Below are 12265 nucleotides of genomic sequence, written 5' to 3' on the forward strand. Positions count from 1 at the left end.
ACTCTACTAGAAAAGGTGGACCTGTCAGGATTCAGAAATTACCTGCAAACCAGAAAAAAAATCACGTAAATCAAATCAACTCGCAGTAAGAGAGATACTACTAATCTATGATATTCCACAAGAAGTAGGCTCTCTGTCTCTTTCCCACTCTCTAAATTTATATATATGCATGATGTTGCCTATCCTAAAAGGAAGTAAGATCATCCAATACGAAGATGATACAGCGAGCAATGTCCATTGATAATGACGGCTAGGAAAACGTACAGTACCATATTAATCGGGTTCCCCGATGTTTTACCACAAATTCCATTCGTCAAAACCTCGATAAAACAAAAACATTCATACGTATTCAGAACACCTCCAGGTCACACAGTTAACACTACTTATTTAGCAGTCCGACACCATTCTCTTGTATGCAAGATGCATCGCAATGTGTGTGGGTGGGAGGGGAAGGTAAGTGAGCGATAACTACATTCATTACTCGGATTAAAACAATACGACACCCGATCTTGATGCAGATATGGACTGTAATAGAACATAAGACATCTACAAAGTAAACTCCAGATAATAATAAGCAAGCAGTACAAACTGAGACTTCGCTCTTAAATACTTAAAAGTACGAATCTAGAAGTAGTTACGTGAAAACATCTTAAGATATGTTCTAATAACTTATGTATTCCCTCGAGAGTGTAAAACAATGAGAAAGCTGAACTTGCGTGGAGAGCGGAGTTTATTCCAGCTTTATTTACACTGCAATGGCAACACATAATGACAGCTAAACACCTGTCATTATACATTTATTCTAAAACATTACTCTGATGCTAACTACAGAACAGCCAAAATCATATATCGTATAACAAGATCATATAATCACATATAAATATAACAATCGTCCGAAAAAAGTCCTCTGGAACCACCTTCTTCTATAACTCAGATATGTTGAACAAAGTATCATTTCTAAAAAAAAACAAAAAAAAAACTACAATGCTCAAAAAAGGGCCCGAAAGATATGTATGACATTAAATAAACCAAATACGTACTCTACATGTCGTACAGACCAAATGTAAGACATTATACTTTCTTGAATTTTGCGTGTGTGTGTGCATCTTTTCATCTGCCTATTTGTTTACTTTAACTGAAGAAAACCTCGGGTTTCTGGAAAAAATGCGCTGGGCTGCTTCCATCTGAGACTAGCCAACTATATTTCTGTTAAAAATACTTAGAAATTATTCCCCGAGTGTTTGTCTGACCAAGAAACTTTTTTTCCCACTCTCATAAAGCAACCTGAATTTCAGAAGCATCCCTAAATACTTGGTGTTTTTCGGCTCAGTCATCATTCACGTTGGATGAAGGTGACACCTCTTTTGAGAAAGCTGTGGTCTCGAATCTCTGCACCTGTATTCTGTTATACTCTTGGACAATTTGTAGAATAGATTATTTTGTCTCCTTGGAGTGAGATACGATACTACAGCCACATTACAGGAGATAAATCCCAAGGTATTTATTTTAGAAGCAACAGTGTCGAGATAGCGGTTGTAATTCAGAAAAGAGAATGAACAGTGTCTTGATTTCAAACTTTAAGAATTCTGATTATCTGACAGTACGGAGCCAATATAGAGGAAAGAAATACTGTACTCGTATATCCTCTAATTTCATCATTGATTTGTTGCTTCATATACGAGAGGGATCTGGAAAGTTCTGTTAAATACCTAGAACAAAAATTATATTAAAGCAACTGCTATAACCTCAAGAAAGAACATACGATAATAAAAGAATATACAAATATAGTTACCTTCATGACACTGCTACTAGGTGTTTATTAGAACATTCCAGATAATCTCAACCAAGAACTGAAATAGTGCATAATTCTAAAGTTTACGAGTTTAGTTGCATCAATTAACGAGGACATATCTATTTGTGTGGACTGGGATCTCACACACACAAGCACGCATGCGCACTATAAAGTTAATATTAACATTATGAGAGTAACTATACTTGTGTAGTTATACGTCATATGCTTAACAGGAATTCTGTACGTTGACAATATTTTCTTCAAGGGTGTATATATTTAATTCTCGAATAGCGCTGTTAAAGCACTTGAGGTTTCTTTTCTTTTGATTTTTTCCTTAACTCGGTATAGCATACGAGATTAAACCAGTCATCATAAAATATGACCATGAAATGTACCAATCAATTAAGAAATCGCGTTCAATAAAATCTTAGTGAGGTCAGCTTGGCTGTAAGTCAAAATATCAAACTCTCCTTTGCGAAACAACCAGACAACTTCTAGATACCAGAATTTTAGAACAAGTTTAGCATTACCTTTCTGATCTTTTCGCCCTTCAACAGTAAATCTAACTGAATACACGTATTAGGCTTTACTATATTTAATTGGATGACAAAAGTAGTTTAGTTATGCAAATGATTCATTTTTTTAACATGTCATTTATTCTGTAGCAGTTTTGATTAATTGAAAGGTAAAATCGGTGACTAAAAGAATTTCACTGATTTTTATATGTTATTAAACATATAAAAATTTCCTTTTCGTTCATATATACTATAATTTTGGCATCTGTATCTTTTCAGTACAATATTTAATTTTCACAGCAGCAGTAACAACATGTATAACTGAAAATCCCAGGGATTCAGCAGTACTTGTCAACTGCACGAAGTAAGTTACATCAACCATCACATCGCTTAAAATTGTAAGCTACATTATTCAAATCCCGAACGAATATTAAGATGTATGTAAATCACATATATAACCGAGCTATTTTAACACAAAAGTCTATTTTCCATTTTGACTTATTTCAGCAATATAAAAATAATTCTTCAGATTGGTTCTACCTGCTCAGTGGTGAAATCTTCTTGAGGTATAGTTGTAAACACTCTTTGTTTGGTTTCCACGTTTCCTTGAGTAACTGCGTTTCCTTTTGCTTATATTATGAGAAATCTGGAGAACATATGTTTTGTGCGTAAACTGTTAAGAGCAAAATGACCTCGTAAGGCTATCCGGTTATCAGTTGATGGGGGGGCGGAGAACTTCTATCAGATGAAATGACAAAAAACGTAGTCTGTGACGTCTGTTCTGAATAGCATTGCAAGGAAAGAGGCAGATGCGTGATAATGCACTGTGTTATAAGATAAATCATATCGCTATACCAAAAAAAAAAAAAAATTCTTTTCATTTTCAATCATTTCGTTTATTTCATTTTATTTTATGAATCCATACACAAGATCGCAAAGCCTTTAACACGAATGGCAGCGTATGCATGTATGAAATGTATGAAAAGCAATGTGGGGAAGTTTCTTCCATAGAAATGGTGATAGATGGAATAAAAGCATAAAATGAGTAATTGGTTCGATATGTTTGATGTTGAACTATCTATGGATGTTGACTAGTGAATGTCCATGTTTTCTTACTTGGTTATAGTAAATCGGAGGAATGATAGTGACAAGTTTGGGTACAACACCAATGAAAATACTAATAAAAGAAGCATAATGAAGAAATAGGGCGCTTATGAGAAAGTGATTAAAGGAGATATGCGACAAATGAGTCACATATTATGCGGATTGCTCTTCTTACTACTTAAAAACTCACAAGGGTGTCCCTCCCCAAAGGTGAGAATCATATTTTAAGATAGGCGTATTTGAGATTTACAGTGTTAGGAGTTGAGCAGGAGAGAAGGAGTTTCTTGGAACGAAAAATAATACCATTTTGGCTGCTGAGGAGGATATGCATGTAATGGGTTTATGCCAAGATAAGCTACATGTGAAAGTCATCTCAAGAAGAAAATTAATTTTGACTAGAAAGTGGAACGTTTTCAAAAGTAAGAGGGAGTGAAGTAGGATTCTAGATATTTCTACCTAGTAATAATACAGAACGTGTTTTGATAGCGTTGAAATGTACTAGATTATCTTCGTCCCACTTGAGAATGGTGAGTAGATCAGCATAAAAGGTATTGAAAGTTGAAAAGTTGAATCATTTGAGTACTACAAGGTTTTTGGAATGAAAAGGTGGAATAGAGAGTAACATAATCAGCAACAAGTATGGACAGGATTTGAAATGAGAGAGAGAGAGAGCAAGTCATTAATGTATAGAAGGAGGAGAGTGAGCCAAATCTGATGAGAGGAATCTGGCAATCTACTCACAGAGTGGAGGGAAAGAGAGAGAGAGAGAGAGAGAGAGAGAGAGAGAGAGAGAGAGAGAGAGAGACGCATAAGAAGGTAGCTTGAGAAGAAGACCACGATGCCAGACACGATCAAATGCTTGCGAATGTCAAGAGCGATCACATGAGTTTCTTCAAATCTTTCCATGGTCTGTATCGAAAGGTGATAAAGTTGGTGAGATGGTCTGCTGTAAGAGGGGAATGGCAGAATCCATACTGTTGATAATGAATTAACTGATTGGTCTCCTGCTAACGAAGGAACTGGTGTTCTTGACCTTCTCCATCACTTTCTAGAGTATTCGGGTAAGAGCAATGGGACATAGTTTGATGGCTGTCTTTCATCTCTCTTTTTTAGTGATCGTTGAAAACAGGCTTGTTTTCATGCTGATTGAGAGAATGTCAATTGAATTCGACAGCTTATATAGAGAATGGGGGGTTAATTCTGGAGCATAAGTTTCTAACACCGCTGAAGGATTATCACTGGATTAGGACACTTTATTATTAACGCTATTGAGTATTTTCTGATGCACTTCTGAAGAAAGATTAGAGGAGGAATGCTGTTGATAGTTCCTTATTGTTTCAGCTTATTTCATTAAACCTAAGAAAATATAATTCCAACAAACCTACACTGAACCAAAGGAAATATAATTATAATAGAATTTGCAGTTTAATTAAAGGAAATTAAACTTAACAAACATAAAATAATAAGAGTGAAGCCACAAGTATAGTTAATTTAACCGATTAGACTTGATTTCGGCATATGCTTAAAATTGTATTGAATTTTTATGATCAACAAATAAGATATTATGGGATAATGGCACAAAATGGATGCCAAATATTTACGTTTTTAACATAAACCTCTTGGTTTACAATAATAATTTCTAATTGTAAGATGTAAACATAAAGATATAAGGCATTCTCTTAATCTAATGATTGATACCCTTTTCATTTACTATCAGCATCTCTTACTTAATATAATATTTTAAATGCTTTGTTCTGTAAAGTTTAATCTTTTTTAACTAAAAGGTTTTTTTACAAAGCTTATTTCTGATACTGTTGTGTGAAACTGGCTAAATTATGGATTGGAAAAAAAAAAAAGACCTATAAAAGTTCCTTTTGAACCTAGATCTTCCTAATGGAAAAAAAAATGTCGAGACATCTTCGCAAATGTACTACGAAGGCGTTAGCGCAATGCGCAAAAGTATTTTTTTAGGTTTGATAAATTAACAAATAAATATTTCATAATATTTATTTGTTAATAAATTTTAACAAATTTTAATAATGTTCCCAATTCCGAGTTATACGCACTTTTCTTTATCACCAATTTTTATAATGGGTTACAAACTTAATAAATTATTTTAAAATAATTTATTAAAATTTTAAAATAGAGTATTTAAAAAATTGTCATATGTCAGGAAAATAATTAAAATTAGAATAAATTTTTATTATTATATTATAGTATAATTATTATGATTATATTTATAATAATTAAATATTATAAATATAATTATAATATTTATAAATTAATTATATTATTTATATTAAATGCATTATATTAATTATTATAAATATAATTAATATAATTAATTATAACTCCAAGTAGAGAAATTAATATTCCAGCTTCACGCACATCACCTTGGATAATGATCTTTTTATAACTCACGTCATAAAATAAATCTAAATAAAACAATTAAAAAAGTAATAAATCAATTTTAATATGTTTAATGAATTGAGTCCAATGAAATGTACTCCAGGGTTGAATAAAGTATTAGTTAAATTCAGTCATATTTCAACTCTGTAGTGATATAGACCAGAATGGATGGTTATTTATCGCTTAACTTGACCTGTCTACGTTAGCATGGTTCAACACACGAAATATTGTATCGGAACACTGCATTATAAAAAATTGCAATCCGTGACATATTTTTAAACATATTAGCTGTTATTTAGTCTGAATATTGAAAGTTGTAGTGGCAGGTTTGCTTAACCAGAGGCGGAATTTTCAGTTTTTATTTTGTTTTGTTTTCTTGTTTACACATATAAAAAATAAATTATTTGCATATATGATTCCATAAAATCTATTATTTTAGCACTCAGTTTGTAATATATTTAAACTGATTTATAAATATAAAGAATTATACATAAAAAATAAGATAAAATATAAATTATAAATGAAATCGGATAATAAATTTAAAAGGATTCATTTATATTAAATTAAAATATTTTAATGCGCTACATTTTTAAAAGCATATGTTATTTAAAAAGAAAATTATACGTAAATAGCGCCTTCTTTGTTTTGGATTTGCAGGCCATTGTTTTGTTGTTTGTTGCCAGGAGCAGCAGACAGAAGTACAGTTGGAATTTTCGTATTTATTTCACGACCAACTTTTGTTTTGATCAAGGAAATTACGTATAATTAACGGTTTTTTAATCTACTATTGTAGTGTTGTTAAAAACCATAGCAATATTTATGCACATTTTTCTAAAATGATAAAATAAAAACGTTTTTTTTTTTTTTTTTTTTTTAAATATGAAAATTGGAGCACCTAAAAATGAGAAACAATAAATAATAGCAATAACGTAAAATCTAAAATAAGGATATTTGACTGAATATTGAAGATTCCTCATTAAATTGATTGAAAAATAATATTTTCTTACGTGGAGATGAGAAGAAAATTAATTGACAGTATGAGGGCCTTTATAATGGAGGTAATACGTAATCTAAAAAAGCAAGGTAAGTACCCCTTACAATTAATTACAACTATTTCAACAGAAAAAAAAAATTTGCACGAGGGAAATAAGAATATAAGAAAGTTAGAATATATTTAACTAAAATTTTTAATGTAAAATTTAAATTTGTTTTACAGGATTCAGTTTATACAGTGGGTAAGATTCTCAAATTGCATGATCAGACTAAAGACAGTATTGATAGTATTAATACTATCCATACTATAGATAGCATTGATAAGAGCTCTGATATCTTAGGGCCCGCACATGCACTTGACTCACATTTAACTGTCAGTGGTCACTAATTCTTTCTAGGAATGAATATTTCAGAATATCCATTCAAGGGATGGAAGAATCGAAATGAGAACATGAATCTTGGGAATTAATCTACAAAATGTCAAAATGACTATTCTTCTAGAAAGAAAACACAAATCAATATCAAAAAAGTTCCTATTATATGCAATTTAGAGTATTAGGAATATTCTAAATTGCAAAGTTACATACACATTACAATTTTTCTTGAATGTAAATAAAAATATAAGTAGTGGATATTATAAATCTATCTTTATTTCTTTAAAAAAGTTTTACCAAGAAACATCTTCAACTAATAACACCAAAGGATTTTATCTTTATGATTTGATTTTGATCACTGCCATCGTTTCGCCCATCTAGCACTTTAACTTTCTTTTTACTCGAAATAAAAATGTGCTAATATGCTAATAATCTTATAAGCCCTATATGCTTATAAGATTATAAGAATAATCCTTTAACTAATAATAATAATAATAATAATAATAATAATAATTACAACAACAAGCAAAAATTTGCAATTCACTGTCAATTAGCTAGTGTTGAACTGAAAAACAACGTCTATTAATGCACTGTTAAATTTCTCAATAAAAATATGCCTTAAATAATGGCAGAGTAAATGTTGTTGTTATGTGCGATTCAGTCGTTTTCAACTCTTGATGATCTTGTGAAGAAAGGCTCTCCATCTCACTCGGTCTCTTGTCTTTTTAGCTATCACTGCCTCCAAGGAGCATTGTCTTTATACTCTCTTAAACCTTCTTATTAGTCATTCCAGTAACATCCATACATCACTACGGGAAATACCATTGCGTTGAAAATTCTAACTTTCGTGGCCTTACTCACAAATTTGTCTTTCTTAATTTTTGTTTGGTTTAACATAACATTTTTCCCATGGCTATCCTTTTTTTTAAAAAAAAAAATCGTCTTAACTTTTTTCATCACTGTTGACCCTTCTTGTTGACCACTTGCCTCATATGAGTCATAATCGATATCATAAGATATCATTATGATATCATTACATACTAGGAAGTATGTAATGTAGTATAGTATCATTACATACTATCATTACACACACATATATATATATATATGTGTGTGTGTGTGTAATATATATATATATATTATATAGTTCGGAAACTATATATATATAGTTTCCGAACTATATATATATATATATATATATATATATATATATATATAGTTCGGAAACCCTGCTCTATAGACCTAACATGGAACTTTTTGAAGCCACTTCAGGTTAAGCAGGAGATTATCTCACACTAGATGGTGAAATTCAATCGAAATTTTCAATCGAAAGCATGATGCAAAGAATGGCCGAAGTTTAACACAGTATGAAACAATTAGTTGTTATGGAAGGAGTAGAACAAGACATAATATGTAATATGCTATTGCACATCCACCCTAATATCTGGTGAAGAATTAATTCATTTTATTTAGAAATGAAAATCTTCAAGATTGTAATCGCTGTTATCAACTTTTCAGTCAATTCATAAGGTCCCAATGCCACTCAAGGAAACAAGCCTGCTGTTCGGGAATCCTTATCTCCTTTGCAATATGATCCGTTTTCTTGTTCACCCAATGAAAAAAAAAATTTTTTTCAACCGTAATAATATTAATATTACGATTTCTATTATAATTGAAGACAGGTAATTTATCTTAATTGAAATATTATATAAAAATAATGTCAGCATGTTGTTGTTGTTGTTATTATGAATCAAGCTTTGATTAATAGAGATACTTGACAGTAGGGTCCCGATAATGAGATCCAGATAAAGATAGCTATTGGAATTTATCAAGATAGGTTGGTATTACAAACTTATGGTGAAATATGCACAAGTATTTTATCGTAGAGAATCTACTTAAAGACAAATGACTTGCCAGTTTTTCAGAACTCAGTAGAAGACTTAGGTGTGGATATGTTATTCGCTCAAGGAATTAATACATCAGTACAGCATTTATTTAGAATTATACTAAGACAATCTAAAGAAAATCTTATGATGATTCCATTCTTTTGGATATAATATCTCATCTTTTATTATGGAGATTCCCACTGTCAGAATAGTAGGGCACTGTTAAAAGCATCATCATATCGTGAAAGACCTCATATGATATGATACTCAAACTTAATTTGCAAAAGCGTGTTTTGTTTGATTGCATGAAGAGTTTACATCAATCAAACCACATTGTGACTCATCATGTAGCGCACTACCGAGCCCGAAACAATCGCCAGGTAAGAATTAGATATCAAGGTGTGTCCAGTGGGGATGAGAAGACCTAGTGATGCCCATGAGAAAAATCCAAATACCAAGAAACCACCACCCACCTGTTTCCGACTAACCGTGCAGTCTGTTTCGCCGGAAACAGGCAGGGTAGTGATGATGTATTGTCTCATAAGTGTGTGTATATACTCGTGGTTATTTAATGCTTGGGAATTTGGGAATTGAATTACTTAATAATTCAATATTGAATTATTAAGTAATTCTACTTTTTAACTCATTTGGCATTCAATGAACCGCTTGGAATCTAATAAATAATGTGCTGGATACCCTGCAGATCCTAATCCCTCATCATTTATAGTAAAATGTTCGTAAAGTTGACCACCAAACAAGCACCACACAGAATCTAATTTTGATGCATCATTGCGATGATGATCTATCCTTTGTTTTGAAAAGCGTGGTAAGAAGGAATCAGTGTGATGATATCCATGGCAATGTCAATGCCAATTGAGCAGTGCCTGTCATCCCTACCAATTGAACAGTGCATTCACACCTCTCCATCGAATTTATTTTAGAAGATAAATAAAACTATCTGAAAATATTATGCTGAAAATTTACCTAACAAAAAACACCTTAATTAGAAGGTTTTTTTTAACTGTAGTGAGCTTGTTTCTTATGTAGATAGCAGGGCTTTTTTCCTCTTGTAAACTGAGGTTTTTCATCCAAAAAATGCAGATAAACCGGGTAGAAGAACACACACGATTTACAAATAGTGGTCTCACAGCCTTAATTGCTTTGGCCGTAAAATACATAAAAAAACTATAAAAACCCATTTTATCAATGTGTGTATGCGTGTGTGTGTGTTAAAGATAGCACGAAATTATATAGTTAGTTTTGATCTTTTACTCAAGGAAGTGAAACAATGTTTTGCGCGTGAATGCTAAGAAATTATATTCTTAGTTTCATCCTTTATCTAAGTAAGCAAACATTGTTTTGCGAGTGAAATAACTTCACGAATACTTGTATATAGAGTCTAATGACTGCACATCAATTCCCTTAGTATCCCTAATGCAACGCACATATCCTTACGGACATGTACAGGGTGTTCGGGATAAATTTGACAGTTTCGTAAGGAAAAAGAAAATCTTCTTTGTATCTATTAAATTTAATGAATTGACAAAAAAACATTACAGGCAGAGTTAATTACAATACAATCAACAAGATTTACTCAAAATAACCACCATTAGCATCGATCACAGCTTCAATTCTGCTTCGGAACCTCGAACAAGCTGATGCTACAGTCTCCCTGGGAAGGGCCGCAAAAACTGTTTTAATTTTATCCATTAACTGGGCTTTTGTATTACTGGAAGTGCGATTGGTGTCTTTTTCAACTGCGCCCCATACAAAATAATCCATGGGGTTAAGGTCTGGGGAGTTTGGAGGCCAAACATTTGGACTGGTGAAGTCGTAGAAATTTTCAGACAACCATTTTTGACTTTTCCCAGAGGTGTGGCAAGGGGCCGAATCCTGCTGCCATACATACGGCCTACCATTGGCTACCCTTGTTATCCAGGGCTTGACTACAGTTAGCAACTCCACGAACAAAGCCCGAATTCCAATGCCAGGGTTCTTCAACACCTGTTCCTGCAGATTTGCGAGGAATTCTGCTGTACGAACGCAATCAGATCGTCTGCTAGGGATCTTTCTTCTTGCTACATCCTCGTAGTCACCATTGCAAGTCTCTAGTTCATGCCTGATTGTTTTTACTGTATTCAGGGAGCATTGGGCAGCAGTCGTAATATCCTTATTTTGATGGCGGGCACGAATCATCATGATACAAGTTATTCTCTTCCATGATTCAGGTGGGTTCCAGCTATCCATCCTTTCTGACATCTTGTATATGAATGAAGAAGGGTCCAAACTTTTAAATGAAGAGAAGTGTGTGTTAATACATGTAACTTACGGAAAAATATAATTAATTATAAATATGTCAAATTTATCCCGAACACCCTATATAATGCTATGCATTATGCAAAGGGCCACTACCCAGACCGGTTTCAACTTTCATTGAGGTCTCATCCGTGGGAGTCAGACCCAGAAGTCATACCAAGGTTGAAGTAACGCAGAAGTCATATTTTCATATACAAATAATGCCTAAATTCCAATTTCACTAACATTCACTGTAATTCTAATTCATTCTCCCGTCGTATTTTGAAATGTTTCTTACCGACCAGCCAACCAACCAACCACCAGCGACAATTTTCTCGATTACTTTTTCTTCAATTGTTTCCGTCTCGCAATCAAAAAATATGCTTATGTCTACTATGATACAACAGGAGAAATTAGAAAAATAGGCTATCTAAACCTGCAGCCAAAAGCCGCGGACACGAATGTTTGTGATATCTTTCACTAATTTCAAACATGGACACATACAAATATACACTTTCCCAAAATAGACGGGATCTGCCTGTATATGCACATACCGGACACTGAATAAGAAAAATTTATTTATGTGCACGTCACTTACGCAGCGTATATATAAAATACTTGGTCAGGTGCGTCACCACGTGTTATAAGCAACTATTTAAGAATGCTTCTGCTCAGTATCATCAACAGTATTGATAACAATGGGAAAAAGAAAGGATATTTCGAAATTCGTAACGGCTTATTGTGGGCATCCATCTGGTTGGAGTTCCGATTTTGAAAACAATAGAGCTGACTGATTTCTCAAAAGCTAAGATATCTCAGGTGTTTAATCAATAGTAAAATATTTCACGTTACTTGTCTAAGTGGCGTAACTGTGGTCCTAAGAACGAGATCGTTATC

This window comes from Typopeltis vanoorti, chromosome 16 (assembly GCF_054136105.1).
Source record: "Typopeltis vanoorti isolate ZY-2024b chromosome 16, IOZ_Tvanoo_1.0, whole genome shotgun sequence".
Lineage (NCBI taxonomy): Eukaryota > Metazoa > Arthropoda > Arachnida > Uropygi > Thelyphonidae > Typopeltis > Typopeltis vanoorti.